Source organism: Ranitomeya variabilis, chromosome 6 (assembly GCF_051348905.1).
Source record: "Ranitomeya variabilis isolate aRanVar5 chromosome 6, aRanVar5.hap1, whole genome shotgun sequence".
NCBI lineage: Eukaryota > Metazoa > Chordata > Amphibia > Anura > Dendrobatidae > Ranitomeya > Ranitomeya variabilis.
This window is the reverse complement of record NC_135237.1, coordinates 461,718,336-461,729,581: the sequence shown is the minus strand read 5'-3', so window position 1 is coordinate 461,729,581 and position 11,246 is coordinate 461,718,336. Positions and strand designations below refer to the sequence as shown.

Here is an 11,246-nt window from a genome sequence, read left to right as displayed (position 1 = left end):
TGAATTTAAATCTCCATTTCTGTCATGTTTCAGACGCGCTAAAAATTTAAAAGACAGGTTGGTCAAAGCTGATATAGGCCCTGAGACAACTGAGGCCAGACAAACTTTTCTCCAAACGCAGAGAAAGGGTACCTTCCCATGCCTCAATTGCCTACAGTGCAGTAATGTCCAAAAGGGCCCTGTAGTTTTCCACCCGCAAACGGGTAAAGCCCTACCTATCAAGGGTTTTTACACTTGCAAATCCACGTACGTCATCTATGTCATTAAGTGTCCTTGCGGCCGAGCATACGTGGGGGAAACCACGCAAGCTGTTCGGGATAGAGTTTCCCAACACAAATCCACTATTCGGTGTAAGAAAACACATTTACCTCTTCCCCAACACTTTATTGAAAAAAATCATAACATTTCCCAACTCCGATTTCAGGTATTGGAGCAGATAGATCCCCAGAGGAGAGGCCAGAATCGCATAAATTTACTCAAAAGACGGGAGGCATTCTGGATCTTTACCTTGCAGACCCTAGAACTTAAGGGACTTAATAGGGACTATGATGTGGCAGCATTTCTTTAGTCTTAATAATATGTAAATAGCTCCTCGATTGTAGCAAAATGTTTATAGAGTTTTCTTAATAGTGTTTTTAAATTGTGTAAATGTGTTGGTCTAATTCTGTTATTTTCTCCTTTTTTCCTCAGAATCGTTAGTCTCACGACTCACATATGGCACTGACGGTCGTATACGGCACTATAGATGGTAGGGTATATGAGCACTGGCTCTGAACCTCTTAAGCGTCACTATCTGCTTACTTACTCCTAACTTTTCTATGCTTTTCTTCTTTCAGGGCGACATGGTCGCCCTGGCAACCACCATGCAAGCCTTCGCCCACATTATCATCTCGGCATGAGCTCCATGCAAGCTCTGGCCCCAACGCATGCGCAGTTCTATATAATATGCTCTCCCTGCAGTAACCGCTGCTTAGCTTCAATGAAGTGCCAGGCACGCATGCGCAGTTGTTTCATGCCGCGGTCACATGACCGGCATGACGCGGCGGGTCACATGACCCGGTCATACAGGGCATTTATACCTGGAAGTACCGCCATAGCACAGTGGTCTCCGGGAACCTCTGCCTCCACGCCACACAGCTGGCATTACAAGGTAATTTACTGGTTCATACTGCATAGCGCCCACCGCTGGTAGTCATTATATATAATATTTAGGCAAATCTTGTCTATGTATCTTTTCCCAGCGCCATCCGTAGTGGCGGTGTTGCGCCAGCACCCAGCACAGCCTCTTCAGGAATATAGAGGTAACTGGGGGTATAAAATGTTTTTTATTCTTAAATATCTTAAAAATTACAAATATCCCAGTGAAAAAAGAGAAAAACAGGATCAAAAAAGTGCACCTCTCCTAGTGCTATCCCTGCACTTAGCTGCTCTCCCTACCTGGCAGTGGAGGTTGGCACCCTGATAGAACGATTTTGGCGCCCCCACTCAACGGTGGCTGTCCACTGCTACCCCTGTTAACTTTCTCGACAGCTACAGGTGGGAAAACAATGAGCTATAAAGAGAGATGAAATAAAGTACAAAAAACAGCAAACAAAAATAAGGTGCACATAAAAAATCCCCAGTTGTTTGTCCAATTTAGAGAAAGATTTTATCTTTATTTTATCTGTGGCCAAAAGAGACTGACTTTGTTTTAGTTCTGGTGGAAATAATATTTTTCTTGAACCATGTATGTGTATTGACACACTGCGATTCCCCATGTTATTGTTGTCTTGTGTAAAAATCTTTCTCTAAATTGGACAAACAACTGGGGATTTTTTATGTGCACCTTATTTTTGTTTGCTGTTCTTTGTACTTTATTTCATCTCTCTTTATAGCTCATTGTTTTCCCACCTGTAGCCGTCGAGAAAGTTAACAGGGGTAGCAGTGGACAGCCACCGTTGAGTGGGGGCGCCAAAATCGTTCTATCAGGGTGCCAACCTCCACTGCCAGGTAGGGAGAGCAGCTAAGTGCAGGGATAGCACTAGGAGAGGTGCACTTTTTTGATCCTGTTTTTCTCTTTTTTCACTGGGATATTTGTAATTTTTAAGATATTTAAGAATAAAAAACATTTTAAGGGTTTACATGTTTACACAGTTTAGATCATTCCCTGATTCTATAGATTTTTTTCTTTATAATTTGAGGTAACTGGGGGTATACCAATCATCATGATCTTGGGGAGTTTGTACCTAGATTGGGATTATTATATGGATATACCTTTCCCTTATTTGCCACAGGCTTTCTGCTTCTCTCCTCTTGATCCCGGGGTACCCAACGCAGGCCTATCTGGCCTGGATATATCTACGTGCAGTTTTCCAGGTAATGCTACTACACTTGCTCCAGCATTTATCTTAGGGCCCCGTCATATTCCCATAATCCACAGTATGGTCTAATCAATTTAGTGTTACCGCATGGTGGTCACACGGTCCCTATACTATCTTTTACTACTTTCAGCCTTATATTCTTGTGCCTTATACCACTGTCTTGATTCCAATATCGGGTCACGTATACTAGTCATTGATGTTAAATTCTCTTTACAGCCGGATAGCTAAACGGGTACTAACAATTTCCTAATTAACTTATGTTGTCACATTTCCTTCATAGGTTATCACTAATTTGTTGTAGTACACAGCACATTCCTCAGGCACCCGGATTATTTCTCTACCTAGTATCCTTTGAGGTAGCATTGACCGTGACCATATATGGAGTCCTCTCACAGGATTCACCGTCTTGGGCCATAACCCTTTGTTTCCATGCCATCTGTTCTTTTCCTTACCTTTACCTACAGCTGTATAACCCTTTAAGCTCCTGCTAATAGGAAGCACTCACAGTTCACGGATCACGAAACCGGATTTGCTCCAGCCGCCACGATTGCGCACATCTTTTTCGTCACATGATGGATTTGGTCTGAAAAATATAACTGCAATTCCGTTGTTCTTTACATTGTGCACCTTGTGTATATTGTTGTTCATTTTATTCTATGATCTGCCTGTATTTCAGTTTGATAAGAAGGAATTTCTGATGAAGGTCTGATGTATGGACCGAAAACGTTTATTCTTTAACTGGATGCACAAATAAAATGGAATAATCATCTTGCAAATAATCTTCTGAGTGCCAAGTTATTTTGATTATTGTGCTGAGTGCGAGCGGCTGTGCGTGGCTGTGCTGAGTGCGGGCGGCTGCGCGTGGCTGTGCTGAGTGCGGGCGGCTGTGCCTGGCTGTGCTGAGTGCCGGCGGCTGTGCGTGGCTGTGCTGAGTGCCGGCGGCTGTGCGTGGCTGTGCTGAGTGCCGGCGGCTGCGCGTGGCTGTGCTGAGTGCGGGTGGCTGTGCGTGGCTGTGCTGAGTGCCGGCGGCTGTGCGTGGCTGTGCTGAGTGCCGGCGGCTGTGCTGAGTGCCGGCGGCTGTGCTGAGTGCGGGCGGCTGTGCGTGGCGGCGCTGAGTGCAGGCGGCTGTGCGTGGCGGCGCTGAGTGCGGGTGGCTGTGCGTGGCAGCGCTGAGTGTGGGTGGCTGTGTGTGGTGGCGCTGAGTGCGGGCGGCTGTGCGTGGCGGCGCTGAGTGCGGGCGGCTGTGCGTGGCGGCGGTGAGTGCGGGCGGCTGTGAGTGCGGGCGGCTGTGCATGGCGGCGGTGAGTGCAGGCGGCTGTGCGTGGCGGCGGTGAGTGCGGTTGGCTGTGCATGGGGGCGGTGAGAGCGGGCGGCTGTGCGTGGCGGCGGTGAGTGCGGGCGGCTGTGCGTGGCGGCGGTGAGTGCAGGCGGCTGTGCTGAGTGCGGGCGGCTGTGCGTGGCGGCGCTGAGTGCAGGCGGCTGTGCGTGGCGGCGCTGAGTGCGGGTGGCTGTGCGTGGCAGCGCTGAGTGTGGGTGGCTGTGCGTGGTGGCGCTGAGTGCGGGCGGCTGTGCGTGGCGGCGCTGAGTGCGGGCGGCTGTGCGTGGCGGCGGTGAGTGCGGGCGGCTGTGAGTGCGGGCGGCTGTGCATGGCGGCGGTGAGTGCAGGCGGCTGTGCGTGGCGGCGGTGAGTGCGGTTGGCTGTGCATGGGGGCGGTGAGAGCGGGCGGCTGTGCGTGGCGGCGGTGAGTGCGGGCGGCTGTGCGTGGCGGCGGTGAGTGCAGGCGGCTGTGCATGGCGGCGGTGAGTGCGGGCGGCTGTGCGTGGTGGCGGTGAGTGAGGGCGGCTGTGCGTGGTGGCGGTGAGTGCGGGCGGCTGTGCGTGGCTGTGCTGGGCGCTGAGTGCTGGGGGCCTGAGCAAGCGGGGACACCGGCGGGCTGTGGGGGTCAGGTGCCGGAGTCGCCGCTAGCTCAGGCCCCCGGCACTTGCTATATTTACCTGTCCCCCATTCCATTCCACTGCTGCGCGCCTCTCTGTCTTCCGGGGTCCTCTGCCTGTGACTGTTCAGTCAGAGGGCGGCGCATATTAAGCACGTCATCGCGCCCTCTGAACTGAACGTCGCAGGCAGAGGAGGAGGTGGAGGACGGAGTAGCACGCATCGGTGGAAGGGAGGACAGGTAAGTCTACGTTCACATTAGCGTTCGGCGCCGCAGCGTCGGGCGCCGCAGCGTCGCTGCATGCGTCATGCGCCCCTATATTTAACATGGGGGCGCATGGACATGCGTTGTGCTGCGTTTTGCGACGCATGCGTTTGTTTGGCCACAAGTGTTGGGCGCAGAGAACGCAGCAAGTTGCATTTTTTTTGCGTCCAACTTTCGGTGAAAAAGGACGCATGTGTCGCAAAATGCAGTGTTTTAGCATGCGTTTTGTTGCGTTTTTGTTTGCGTTGTGCGTTGCGTCGCCGACGCTGCGGCGCACAACGCAAATGTGAACGTAGCCTAAGTATAGCATACTCACCCTCCTGGCTCGTCCCTGCTTCTCCGTTGGAGATCGCGGTGTTGTTCAGTGCTTACGCACACCGCGATCTCCTGGGAGCGTCGCTCTGTGGGGTCCAGACTGCGCCGGCGCTTGCGCAGTCTATAAAGGCTTCGGACAGAGTGACGCTCCCAGCGTTATATTATAGATGTTTAGAAATTCTACTGTGCCTAATAATTTGGAACAGTGCATTTAGAGTTTTTATTCATTTTGGAGATTATACTGTTATCATTGGGAGGTTTCTTCAATAAAATTTGATGTATAATCTAACGGGTGATGACTTTTATTAGACTGACTGTCATTTGCACCGACCATTTAGGAAAATCCGAGATAAATATCATTTGCATAATAATTTGGTGCATGGTGTATGTCAAATGATGCTAACTCCCAGCTTTTTATTATCCATAATACTTTATGAATGTCTGTGACTTAGATGTCTCTGCAACGTGTGGATATAGTTATTGTGGTGAAATGTACAGCGTCTCACATGTTCCTTAAATGTTAAGAATGTACAAATCCTGCCAGTGGCTATCACCCAATTTCTAAACAGAATACACCATTTGTAACCTTGAAATTTTACAGTGAGATTTTTAATTGTCATATGGTTTACAGATAAAATCCTCCTTCTAGACTGGGAACATACAAAACATTTTTTTTCTTTCTTACTGGTATGGCTAAATTTTTACTGGGTGGGACACATAATGATTCCATGTCCACCAACATCTGCATTTATTCTGCTTCCACAAGCAAAATAGTTTGTTTCTTTGTTATTGCAGACAAGTTGTGTGAAAAAGCTTTGATCACTTGTCATGTGCCATGTAATGTCTGATTAATTATTTGTCACTCTAAAAATGCCTTTCCAATTATTTCCACATTGATCAGAGATTGTAGCTTAAATGTTTTGTTTGGTCCATAGTTTCTGTAGTTCTGCTTGTACCTGTTTGTAGCATCTGAAACATATTCTTGTTTCCTTTGAGTGTAATTTCATATCCATCCCTTTAAAAGGCATTTCACAGTCACCTTCAGTAGAGTCATGCACAAATTCCTTTCTTATCTGATATTTATCAATTAGCCTGGCATTTAAAAATTCTAGTTTCAAGTCTGTCTCAGGCTATATTTCTAGTGCATTAATCAGTGCACTGTATGTGAAACGTCCAGGGAAGCTAATTAGGCACCAGTCCCAACTTTGCAGTGTATATACCTTTAAAACCCTCGCTTGCAGAGCAATCTGCTGTGTGTTACATATATAGGTGGTGCTCACATTAGGGTTCCAAATAACGCATCCAAGGAAATTGAAGAAAAGTAGCACTCGAAAGGTATGTGATTCAAGAGTCAGTTATTTGCAGTACATTGGATCAGTATCTGACTGAGCACAGGGCAGAGAGTGTGCAGGGGAAAGAATGAGAATGACGGCCATTTTGTGCAACGAGTTCAACTGTATGTGTTATAGGTAAATTGCATAGCTATGTGTAGGTTATCTTTTATAACCTCACCCGCTCCTCTCAGTTGTGCAATTACTTCCTGCATTGCTTTTCATTGTTAATTCTAATTTTGTCCAGATTCCATAAAAGAATAGCTTGCTGTTTATACTGGATCTCTCACATATTTTTGCAGTGCATCCCACATGATTTTAGGTGTTTTCTTATGTCTTGTGTGGATCAGTTGGTCATTCTCCACTAATAAGTTTGTGTTGACTTTTGCCTGCCTGTCTTCCCATCACATCCTGATTATTAATCTTTGCTCACACTGTAGTAATCACTTCCTAAAAGTCATCTCTGAACAGTAGCATTTCCAGTAAAAACTTCTATAGCTGGCAGTTATCATTGTTTATTTTGGCCGCTATAAGCTTAACCTCAGAGTTGCTGGCCATTTTTCTTCTCTCTTTTATATGTACAGTACAGACCAAAAATTTGGACACACCTTCTCATTTAAAGATTTTTCTGTATTTTCATGACTATGAAAATTGTACATTCACACTGAAGGCATCAAAACTATAAATTAACACATGTGGAATTATATACTTAACAAAAAAGTGTGAAACAACTGAAAATATGTCTTATATTCTAGGTTCTTCAAAGTAGCCACCTTTTGCTTTGATGACTGCTTTGCACACTCTTGGCATTCTCTTGATGAACTTCAAGAGGTAGTCACCGGAAATGGTCTTCCAACAATCTTGAAGGAGTTCCCAGAGATGCTTAGCACTTGTTGGCACTTTTGCCTTCACTCTGCGGTCCAACTCACCCCAAACCATCTCGATTGGGTTCAGGTCTGGTGACTGTGGAGGCCAGGTCATCTGGAGTAGCACCCATCACTCTCCTTCTTGGTCAAGGAGTCCTTACACAGCCTGGAGGTATGTTTGGGGTCATTGTCCTGTTGAAAAATAAATTATGGTCCAACTAAATGCAAACCGGATGGAATAGCATGCCGCTGCAAGATACTGTAGTAGCCAAACTCATACAGTATGCCTTCAATTTTGAATAAATCCCAAACAGTGTCACCAGCAAAGCACCCCCACACCATCACACCTCCTCCTCCATGCTTCACGGTGGGAACCAGGCATGTAGAGTCCATCCGTTCACCTTTTCTGCGTCGCACAAAGACACGGTGGTTGGAACCAAAGATCTCAAATTTGGACTCATCAGACCAAAGCACAGATTTCCACTGGTCTAATGGCCATTCCTTGTGTTCTTTAGCCCAACAGTCTCTTCTGCTTGTTGCCTGTCCTCAGCAGTGGTTTCCTAGCAGCTATTTTACCATGCTGCACAAAGTCTCCTTTTAACAGTTGTTGTAGAGATGTGTCTGCCGCTAGAACTCTGTGTGGCATTGACCTGGTCTCTAATCTGAGCTGCTGTTACCCTGCGATTTCTGAGGCTGGTGATGTCATGTCGGACGCCGTTCAGACCAGGTCGTCCGACAGACAGCAGTAGTTCCACTTTTGACCACTATTTGCTCATTGGCGTCAGCTAGATTTTGTCTAGCTGTTCCGGGGTTAATTTATCGGATCCTCGGATTGGAAGCTGGGCCATGCCCATTGCCTTTAAATAGCTTTCCTGATAATTGGGCGTCGCCGATTATAGCTTCTGTCTTGCGTTGTTATCTCGATCTGGAGTGGAGAGCTGGTTGTTGGAGAATCGTTGCTGGTGGTGTATTTTCCTTTGTCTTATTTACTCCTTCCTATATTTGTGTTTATTTTGCCCTGCACATTTATAGTGTATTCCTGAGTGACTGCGGCATGGTGTATATTTTCCTTTATCCTTGTCTGTGCTAACTGTGGGTATTGGTGTATTGCATTCACCGGGTGGAGGGTGGAGGTTTTCAGCCTAGGGTTGTAACAGGAGACAGGGTGAGGTTCGAGGCCTGGACATGCACACCATCAGTGTAAACTTCAGGTAGAGGGTCAGTCAGCATTTCCCTAGTCTGAGGGAAATTGCAGGGGCCCAGGTTATTAGCTCCCGCCCACCTAGTCTCCCCGTGACAGGTGACTCGGATAAACTTATCCTTAGAAGCAGAGGTGACTCTTGGTCTTCCTTTCCTGGGCGGTCCTCATGTGAGCCAGTTTCTTTGTAGCGCTTGATGGGTTTTGACACTGCACTTGGGGACACTTTCAAAGTTTTCCCAATTTTTCGGACTGACTGACCTTAATTTCTTAACCCCTTTCTGACATATGACGTACTATCCCGTCAAGGTGGTATGGGCCCGTATGACCACCGACGGGATAGTACGTCATCACCAATCAGCTGCACTCACAGGGGGAGCGCGGCCGATCGGGGCCAGGTGTCAGCTGACTATTGCAGCTGACATCTGGCACTATGTGCCAGGAGCGGTCACGGACCGCTCCTGGCACATTTACCCCCGGAACACTGCATCAAACATGATCGCAGCGTTTCGGCAGCACAGGGAAGCATCATGCAGGGAGGGGGCTCCCTGCGTGCTTCCCTGAGAACCTCGGAGCAACGCGATGTGATCGCATTGCTCCAAGGGTCTCCTACCTCCTCCTCTCTGCAGGCCTCAGATCCAAAATGGCCACGGGGGCCTTCTGAGTCCTGCATGGAGGTGGCTTGCAAGCGCCTGCTCAGAGCAGGCGCTGGCAAGCCTCTTGTAGTGCCTGTCAGATCGCTGATCTGACACAGTGCACTTGAAAGTGTCAGATCAGCAATCTGACCCTATATAGTCGTGTGCCCCCATGGGACAAAGTAAACAATTAAAAAAAAACATTTACACGTGTAAAAAAAAAAAAACCTAAATAAAGAAAAAAAAATAATATATTGTTCCAATAAATATATTTCTTTATCTAAATAAAAAAAACAATAAAAGTACACATATTTAGTATCGCCGCCGCATCCGTATTGACCCGACCTATAAAAATGTCCCACTAGTTAACCCCTTCAGTGAACACCGTTAAAAAAAAAACCGAGGCAAACAACAACTCTTTATTATCATACTGCCGAACAAAATGTGGAATAACACGCGATAAAAAAGACGGATATAAAAAAATGGTACCTCTGAAAACGTCATCTTGTCCCGCAAAAAACAATCCACCACCCAGCATCATCAGCGAAAAATAAAAAAGTGATAGTCCTCAGAATAAAGTGATGCAAAAATAATTATTTTTTATATAAAATAATTTTTATCGTATAAAAGCGAAAAACATAAAAAAATGATGTAAATGAGGTATCGCTGTAATCGTATTGACCCGAAAAATAAAACTGCTTTATCAATTTTACCAAATATGGAACGGTATAAACGCCCCCCAAAAGAAATTCATGAATTGCTGGTTTTTGATCATTCTGCCTCATAAAAATCAGAATAAAAAGCGATCAAAAAATGTCACGAGCCCGAAAATGGTACCAATAAAAACGTCAACCCGCAAAAAACAAGACCTCACATGACTCTGTGGACCAGATGGAAAAATTATAGCTTTCAAAATGTGGAGACACAAAAACAATTTTTTGCAATAAAAAGCGTCTTTTAGTGTGTGACAGCTGCCAATCATAAAAATCCACTAAAAACACGGCTATAAATAGTAAATCAAACCCCCCCTTCATCACCCCCTTAGCTAGGGAAAAATAATAAAATAAAAAAATGTATTTATTTCTATTTTCCCATTAGGGTTAGGGTTGGGGCTAAAATTAGGGTTAGGGTTGGGGCTAAAGTTATGGTTAGGGCTAAAGGTAGGGTTTGGGCTAAAGTTAGGGTTAGGGTTGGGGCTAAAGTTAGAGATGGGGCTAAAGTTAGGGATAGGGTTTGGATTACATTTATGGTTGGGGTTAGGGTTAGAAGTGTGTCAGGGTTAGGGGTGTGGTTAGGGTTATGGTTGGGATTAGGGTTAGGGGAGTGTTGGAGTTAGGGGTGTGGTTAGGGTTGGGATTAGGGTTAGGGGTGTTTTTGGGTTAGGGATGTGGTTAGGGTTATGGTTAGGGTTGGCCTTAAGGTTAGGTGTGTTTGGGTTAGGGTTTCAGTTAGAATTGGGGGGTTTCCACTGTTTAGGCACATCAGGGGCTCTCCAAACGCACATCAGGGGGCGCTCCTTCCCTTCTGAGCTCTGCCATGCGCCCAAACAGTGGTTTACCCCCACATATGGGTTATCAGCATACTCAGGACAAATTGCACAACAACTTTTGGGGTCCAATTTCTTCTTCTACCCTTGGGAAAATAAAAAATTGGGGGCAAAAAAAATCATTTTTGTGGAAAAATATGATTTTTTATTTTTACAGCTCTACATTCTAAACTTCTGTGAAGCACTTGGTGGGTCAAAGTGCTCACCACACATCTAGATAAGTTCCTTAGGGGGTCTACTTTCCAAAATGGTGTCACTTGTGGGGGGTTTCAATGTTTAGGCACATCAGGGGCTCTCCAAATGTGACATGGCGTCCTACCTCAATTCCAGTCAATTTTGCATTGAAAAGTCAAATGGTGCTCCTTCCCTTCCGAGCTCTGCCATGCGCCCAAACAGTGGATTACTCCCACATATGGGGTATCAGCATACTCAGAACAAATTGTACAACAACTTTTGGGGTCCAATTTCCCCTGCTGCTCTTGGTAAAATAAAACAAGTTGGAGCTGAAGTAAATTTTCATGTTCATTTCTTGTTAAACATTCCAAAAATTCCTGTGAAACACCTGAAGGGTTAATAAACTTCTTGAATGTGGTTTTGAGCACCTTGAGGGGTGCAGTCTTTAGAATGGTGTCATACTTGGGTATTTTCTATCATATAGACCCCTCAAAGTGACTTCAAATGTGATATGGTCCCTAAAAAAATGGTGTTGTAAAAATGAGAAATTGCTGGTCAACTTTTAACCCTTATAACTCTCTAACAAAAAAAAGTTATTCCAAAATTATGCTGATGTAAAGTAG

General features: G+C 45.9%; 1 long non-coding RNA gene across 1 annotated transcript; it reads left to right on the top strand.

Annotated features, from left to right (window-relative positions):
* Positions 1-694: 694 nt before the first annotated feature.
* LOC143781276 (uncharacterized) lies at positions 695-3,116 on the top strand. The gene is made up of 3 exons (XR_013216640.1): positions 695-748; positions 2,641-2,704; positions 2,825-3,116. It is a non-coding gene; the product is annotated as an uncharacterized LOC143781276 (long non-coding RNA).
* The last annotated feature ends 8,130 nt before the right edge of the window (positions 3,117-11,246 follow it).